The 7,806-nt window shown below is 36.4% G+C and overlaps 1 pseudogene; it reads right to left on the bottom strand.

Moving 5' to 3' along the window:
• The window catches only part of LOC102850909, a 36,976-nt pseudogene extending 35,208 nt beyond the window's left edge, over positions 1 to 1,768 (bottom strand).
• Positions 1,769 to 7,806: the final 6,038 nt, after the last annotated feature.

Genomic DNA, 7,806 nt, shown 5'->3' on the forward strand with positions numbered 1-7,806 from the left:
AAAGTACACTTCAAATACAATTTTGAATTGGAATGATGATAAAAAACCAACCTTGTCTGGTTATGTTTCACAAGGGAATGCCTTTACTCTCTCATCATTGACAGTAATGTTGGTCATAAAGGTATTGTGTTTATGCCCTAAATCATGTTGATCAATTTCCCTAGTATTCATATTTAGGTTTGTGTTTTTATTAGAAAAAAAAACCCCAAACTTAAACTCATTGCCTGTGAGTCAGAATTAACTCATAGCTGACCCTGCAACAGAGTTTCTGGAGGAGGTAAATCACATGTGACTGACAGTCTTATTTCTGTGCAATTGCTGATGGATTTAAATGGGCAGACAGACATCACCTTTGGATTAGTAGTGTCACTTACAATAAAGTGTGCCACTGTAACTATAAAAAGATGACATCAGACTGCCTATCACTATGAACAATAACACACAATTTTGGAAGCAGGAGTGGCATCCACTTCCTAAATAACATGTTTATGGAATCTCTATGAAATTTGGCAAATGTTGATAGTTGTAGAGCGGCTTCAGGGCTTTTGTTCATCGGATCGCTGTGAGCTGTGTTCAACTCGAAAACAGTCGATAACAACGTCATCACTATGAGCCAAATAAGTAGAGATAAGGATTGAGTCTTGTAAATGTACTTCATTCAGATGCAGGCAATCTGAGGGAAAGCATCAGCATAGATGCTTCAAGAGGGGCTTTCTGACATCTCAAGGTCATTTAGGTTTTTCTCTTTTTAATTACATCAAAATTTGCCTTATGTAGAATAAAATACATATTATTGCTTTCTCTCAGGTTGTTGATATTTGTGAAAATTTTTCTTATTCTGATATCAGTTTTATGAAAATGATTGAAGCTAGTCAAGCATTTTTCTGATTAGTGCTAGTTGATATTTTGACTGGTGTCTGCAAGCTATGTTACTGGTCATCGGTCAATTTACCATAGTGCGGTGCCTTTTATGTTCTTGAGATGCTGAGAAATAGACCATCAGTTCAAATGTCAGCAGTGTTGCTGAAGGTAGGCAGGTTTCACTAGAGCTTCCAGAGTAAGAAAGACTGATAGACAGGACTGACCACGGACAACTGAATAATGGGCCCTGGGAAACACTATGAATAGCAGCAGAGCATTGCCCAACACAGCACAAAGAAATACATGCTTTGGGTTGGAAGGTACTCTAAGTATAGCTTGGGAAATTTTGTGTTTTCAACGTGGTCTATCTTAAATTTCAGTAAAATTGTGACACAATGAAAGACCTTCATTTGGTGATGTAATAAGACTCAAAATGAGTGTGGGTAGGCACCAACATCCATTTTTAATGAATGGGCAATGCAATATATGAAGTAGGAATCTAGGAAAATTACATATTGCCAAAGAAGAAATGGAAAACATAAAGATGGACATTCTAAGCACTGGTGAGCTGAGTTTGATGGATTTGAACTGATCATTCTAAATCAGACAATCAGAACAAGACTATTGCATGATTTAAAATCAAGAAATGTATGTGTCAGGGCTGTGTCCTTTCTTCATACCTGTTCAGTAGATAAGTTAAACAAGTCATTTAAGAAGCTAAACTTTATGAAGAGGAAAGTGATACTAGGATTGGAAGAAGATTCACTAACAACCTATGTTTTGAATATGGTAGAACCTTGCTGGGTGAAAGGAAAAAGCATATAAAATACTTTCTGCAGAAAATAACTTACATACATCTCAATGTTCAGAAGATAAAAATACTCACCATTGGGCCGATAAGCAACATCACGACAGATAAAGAAAAGACTGAAGTTGTAACAATTTCATTTTACTTGGATCCACAATCAATACCCTTGGTATCAGTAGTCAAGAAATCAAATAAATTATGACAGTGTGAAACTCAGTTGTCAAGGAGTGCTCCAAATAGTAATGAGCAATGATATTGAAGACTAAGGTGCAACTGATACAAGCCATGAACTTTTCAGTTTATTGCTATGTATATGAAAGTTGGACAATGAACAAGGTGGAACGAGGAGAATCAATGCCTATGAGTGTGTCATTGGAGAAGAGTGCGGAATGTCTCATGAGAGAATGAGTAAGTATGTCATGGAGAAGGTACAATCAGGTGTTTCTTGGAGGTGATGATGACAGAGCTTCCTCTCACATAGTTTGGACATGTTGTTGGGAGGGGCCATCCTTGGAAAAGGACATCATGCTTTGGAAAGGTGGAGAGTAAGAGAAAGAGACAAAGAATATCAGGGAAGTGATTGACACAATAATTCTAACAATGGGCTCAAATAGAACAGAAATGTTGAGTATGACACAGGATGAGGCAAAGTTCATAGTGATGGTGTGAGCCATATTTGACAAAATGACAAATTGATCAGGAGTGGTATTACATTTATCCTTAAAAATAACATATCACAATCCTTCCTAAAGCACAATGTTGTGAGGGATAGATAACCATTCACACACATACAAAGAAGACCTTCTAATGTTTTTATTATGGACCATTGACTTGACCACAACTCACAGCCACCCTATGAATAACTCTGAACTTTGCCCTATTGTGAGCCAACCTCACTGCCTCTGATACAAATGACCCCATTTCATAATCTCTGTGTCAGTTCATCCCATCCTGGATCTTTCTCTTCTGCACTGACCATCCACCCTTCCAAGCATGCTGTTTTGCTTACAACATGCTCAAAGTATGTGAGACGGAGCTTCAAAATCCTTGCCTCCTAGGAACATCCTGGTTTCATGCTCTCCAGGATGGACTTGTTTGTTCTGTTGGGAGTTTAATGCATAGTCAATACTCTTCCCCAGCACCTCAACTCAAAAGCATCAATTCTTCTGTCATCCTTATCCATTTTCTAGCTCTCAGACCCGTAACCAGCAATTGAGAAGACCATGGTCTGGATAAAGTGAGCCTTAGTATAGAAATTGACATCAATACTCTTTAGAATTTTGGAAAGTTCCTTGACAGCAGATTTTCCCTAAACAACCCATCCTTTGGCGACTCATCTTTCTCACTAATTCCAAGGGTGTTGATTGTAGTTCTAAGCAACATAGAATTTTTAACAACCTCACATCAGATTGATCTTGGATAGAAGCAGAGAATACCAGAAGGATGTCCACTTGTGTTTTATTGACTATGTGAAGATATTGGACAGTAAAAAAATATATTTGACTGTGTTTCACAATGAATTGTGGTTAATATTGAAAAGAATGAGAATCTCAGAATACTTGATTGTTCTCACTAAAAACATCAGGGAATACTGACTCTATGGTTCAAAATCAACAAATGAGGGTATTAAGGATGTACACTTTGTCATTACATTTTCAAATCTGTATGCTGAACAGATCATTCAGGAGGCCATACCTTAATGAAGAAGAATGTGGCCTCAAGATAGAAGTTGTCAACAATTTCATTCTACTTGGATCCACAGTCAACACACATAAGAGGATCAGTCATGAAATCAAGAGATAGATTGGAAAAATCTGCTGCAAAAAAGTTCTGAAGAGTAGTGATGTCAATTTAAAGACTAAAGTGTGCCTGAATCAAGTTACAATATTTTCAGTTGTTTCATAAACATCTGAAAACTGTACAGTGAATACAGAAGACAGAAGGAGAATTGATACCTTTGAATTGTGGTATTGAAAAAGAGTATTGAATATGAACCATGAAAAGAACAAATGTATCTGTTTTGGAGGAAGTGGTACCAGGGTGCACATCCCACATGTATGTGAATAGATGGCACCTACATAAAAAAATAATACATATTCACAGAAATGTCAGGAATTGAACTGTAACATTAACTCACTAAATCACAATATCACTGCTTTTTAAATTGATCTAGTATTTCTAGAAGTTCAGTGGGAACATGTCACCTATGTTCTGCTCCTGTTGATGCTAATTTCCTTAACTGATTCCTTCATCAAGCACCTCACCTAATTCACAAGTTGCTTTCTCTCTCCTGATATTTACAGGTTATTGCTTTCCTCTTCAGGCTCTGATATCAACTAAACTGATTTTTGTGGAAAGGATACAGACTTACAGGGCCCTCCATTAGGTTTAAGAGGCCCACTTTTTGAGTTGTTATTGTTGGTAGGTGCCGTTGAGTCTAGTATGACTCATAGTGGCCCTATGAACAAAACATCTGAACCCCATTCTATGCTGCCCATTGCAGCAATCACCATTGTCAACCCTCCTGGTCAAGGATTTTTTTCTCCCTCGCCGACCCTCCACCCTTCCCAAAATGATCCTCTCCAAGGAATACCTTCCGAGCAGCATGTCCAAAGTATGTGAGATGATGTCTTATCATTTTTGCCTCCAAAGAGCACTCTGGCTGCACCCTCTACAAGACATACCTCTTTGTTCTCCTAGCCATCTATGGGATGTTCAGTTCCCTCATCCATCACCACAGATCAAATGTGTCCATTCTTCTTCTCTCATCCTTGTTCACTGTCCAGTTCTTAGATGCATAAAAAGATGATGGAAATATGATGGCCTGAATCAAATGCACCTTAGTCCTCAAACTGACATCATTACTCCTCACTAATTTAAAGTAGTATTCTAAAACAATACAACTAGGTTCTTATATAGCTACTAAGTTTGCTGCCTCAGTATGTTTGAAGCAGTCACCCACATAGAACGTTTTCTCTTTAGCATCAAATCACTATTCGCATAAATACCCTTCTGGATAGTAATCATTGATATTTTGAAACCTCTTCTGTTAATAAAGTTAGTTTTGCAATTACTGATGGAAAACAATCATAGCAGTTAGCTGAGAAATGGAAGGCGGTTGTCTTCATTGTGACTGTTATACTCTGTAATTGGTGAAGGGATTTTAAATCCATGAAGAAAACAGCTGGTAGCTAGAAAGGAATACTGAATCTTGTATTTACAGCCTAGAGACAAAAATTTAATCTACATTAAAGTTAATTTTTTTCTCAATGCCTCCTTGCAGAGATTGCAAAATGGTTTCTTTTTAAAAATTGCAAAACTGTTTCACATAGTATCCAATAATGAAATAATCACAATTATATTTATCAGAGGGAAAGCTGATTACATTCTAATTAAAAAATGTAAATGTTTATGATCAGAAAAAACTTAAATTAAAGTGGGAATACAATAAGTTAGAAACCACTTTGAAAAGTGGACATAGTAGATTTCTATTCATTTTGTTATTCATTTCTTTGAGGTATAATAGTGTGGTGATATTCAAAGTGTTATCCGTAGATATGCTTAAACGCTTTGATATTTTTTTAAAACTAGGAAACCAAATATTTTTAAAAGATTGTGTTTTCTTACAGAAAAGATGTAATTATGTTTAATAAGCAGCATAGGATGGGACAAGGTTCAGATCTATCGTTCATAGGTATAAGCCATACCCAACTCAAAGACACTTGTTGATTGTCTTTGAGTCAGGCATGACTCATAGAAACCCTATGAACCAAAGGCCTTCCTATTACTATCGACATTTATCAAAGTTCATAGAGTTTCCAGAGGCATGTTGTTTAGGAAGTTTATGCCATTTCATAGCAATAGTTAATAAGAGGGATTTATGATGGCCTAGTGATAAAGAGTTGCCCTTTCAACCCAATAGCAATTGGTTCAAACTCAACACCAGCTTCATGGATGAAATATGGGCAATCTACACCCCTGTGTCTCTGAAAATCTGCTGGGGGGTCAGCTATGACTTAGATTTCATACGATGGTACATAATAAAAGCAACAACAGTGAATTACAGTCTAATCTGTAAAATGTCGTATTGTCCAGTTGACTTTGTCTTTTAGTTCAATTCTATCAGCTGCTATGTGTGACCAGGATAGGCAGTCTCTTCCTGTTAAGTTTAATGGCCTTGGAAAAACTGATGAAAGTGCACTGTGAGTTGGAGTTGACTAAAAAAAAAAATGAAGTGGGGCCAAACCTGAACAATGGATAACATAAGAAGAGATACACAGAATAGAGTCTCTTGGGTAAGCTGATACGAAATACAAATGGGAGACAAGATTTTTATTGTTAAAGAAAAAGATTTAAAAAATGTAAAAGTAAATGAATCCTACAATTCTATATTTAATAAACAATTAGCCATCAAACTACGTAATGGTAAAATAAATTATTACATTGAAATTTTTCCATCATTTTTCTTAGAGAAACTTTAATGCTGTATTCCACTTCTGTCTGTTCTTTTGTTTCAGTATTTTTAAGACATAGATGCGCTTACTGTTCACTTACAAAACTTTTCCTTCTTAATTTAAAGTATCCATTTTGTTGCTGTTAGTGTTTACCATTGAGTCAGAAGTGATCCATAACCCCTGGTGGGTTTTGAGAGACAGTTAGTCCCTGGAAGGAGACTGCCTACCATTTTCCTCTGCAGAGCAGCTGATGGATTTGAACTGCCTGCCTTCAGGATTGCAGAACAGCTTTCTACCACTAGAGTTCCCTAAAGTTTCCATAGCTATAAGTAATTTGTCTCACAGGGGTCTTTCTTCTGATGTGAATCATTAATAGTACCGCACTGAAAATACTTTTGAGAAAATACATAACAAGTTTTTCCTACATACAAATAGACAATTTCAGTCTTATATAAGTGATAACTGGCAGTTTTCTTGGTGAGAAGGAATCTATCTCATGAACCATTGCCAAGAAAAATATCGATAAACACACATCGCAGCTTTAAACTCATACCATTTAAGGCGAAAATAATAACAGCTTTTAGCAAAATAGGGCTTCCTCCAAAGACCTTTATATTTCAAGTGTTCCTCAGGGGTTTTATTCATCATAAAACAAACTAAACCACTGTGCTTTGCTTTTATGTCTTCTAATATCTTAAGGCAAACTGGGTGACAAATGTATTATTTTCTCATAAAGAAGAGAAGTTCTGGATGACATTTGCAGCTGCATTACCCATGCTGGACCATACTGCTGCTTTTATTCATACTGCCTTAACTGCTACGGAAAAAGTCGATGGAGTTGAAATGATAATACCTGCTTTATAATGGTGCTTTGTTCTTTCTACAAAGATTCACCGTCTTACATTAAACATGCCCATAAATCTCTCAGTAAATGTGTGTGTGTGTGTGTGTGTGTGTGTGTGTAATTTTTTTTCTGTTCTTTCCATGGTTTACACATTGTATTTAATATGGGTTTATTCAGTTCCATGCAGTGGTGTGGCAGGTTTATAGGGTGTTGTAAAGCTGAGGAAAGTAAAGCAGTTATTGTCAAACTTTTGTGAGATATTTAAGAAAAAGGAATTTGGCTAAAAACATGGTCCAGGACCAATTCTACTAGGTGCAGGTTTACTGAAGTTTTTATTTTAATTCTTTCTAGAGGAACGACTGATAATACAAACTTTTTTTTAAAACTGGAAATTTTCTTTAAAACCATGAGTTTTCCAATGCTTTTAAAAGGCATAATAAAGGGAATTAGTAATGTTAATAATACAATATATATTTAATAACAGATATAGTAATAATGTATGTTTGGAAATAAATAATACTATAAATAAATAGCATATTATTGTTGTTGTTAAATGATGTTGAGTCACTTGCTACTCACAGCAACCCTATGGACAACAGCCCTGAAACCTGTTCTATCCTTTGCCAACTTTACTGTCTCTGACACACCTATTCCCATTACTCCAATAACTGAATCAATCCATCGCATCAATGATTTCCTTCTCTTTCTCCAGCCCTCCAGCATTCCAAGCATGATTTCCTCTCCATGGACTGATCTCTTCTTGCAACATGTCCAAAGTACGTCACACTAAACCTCAGAATCATTGCCTCCAAGGAGCAGCCTGGCTTCACCCTCTCTCC

Source organism: Elephantulus edwardii, unplaced genomic scaffold, assembly GCF_000299155.1.
Source record: "Elephantulus edwardii isolate Elephantulus edwardi_28Jun2011 unplaced genomic scaffold, EleEdw1.0 scaffold00158, whole genome shotgun sequence".
NCBI lineage: Eukaryota > Metazoa > Chordata > Mammalia > Macroscelidea > Macroscelididae > Elephantulus > Elephantulus edwardii.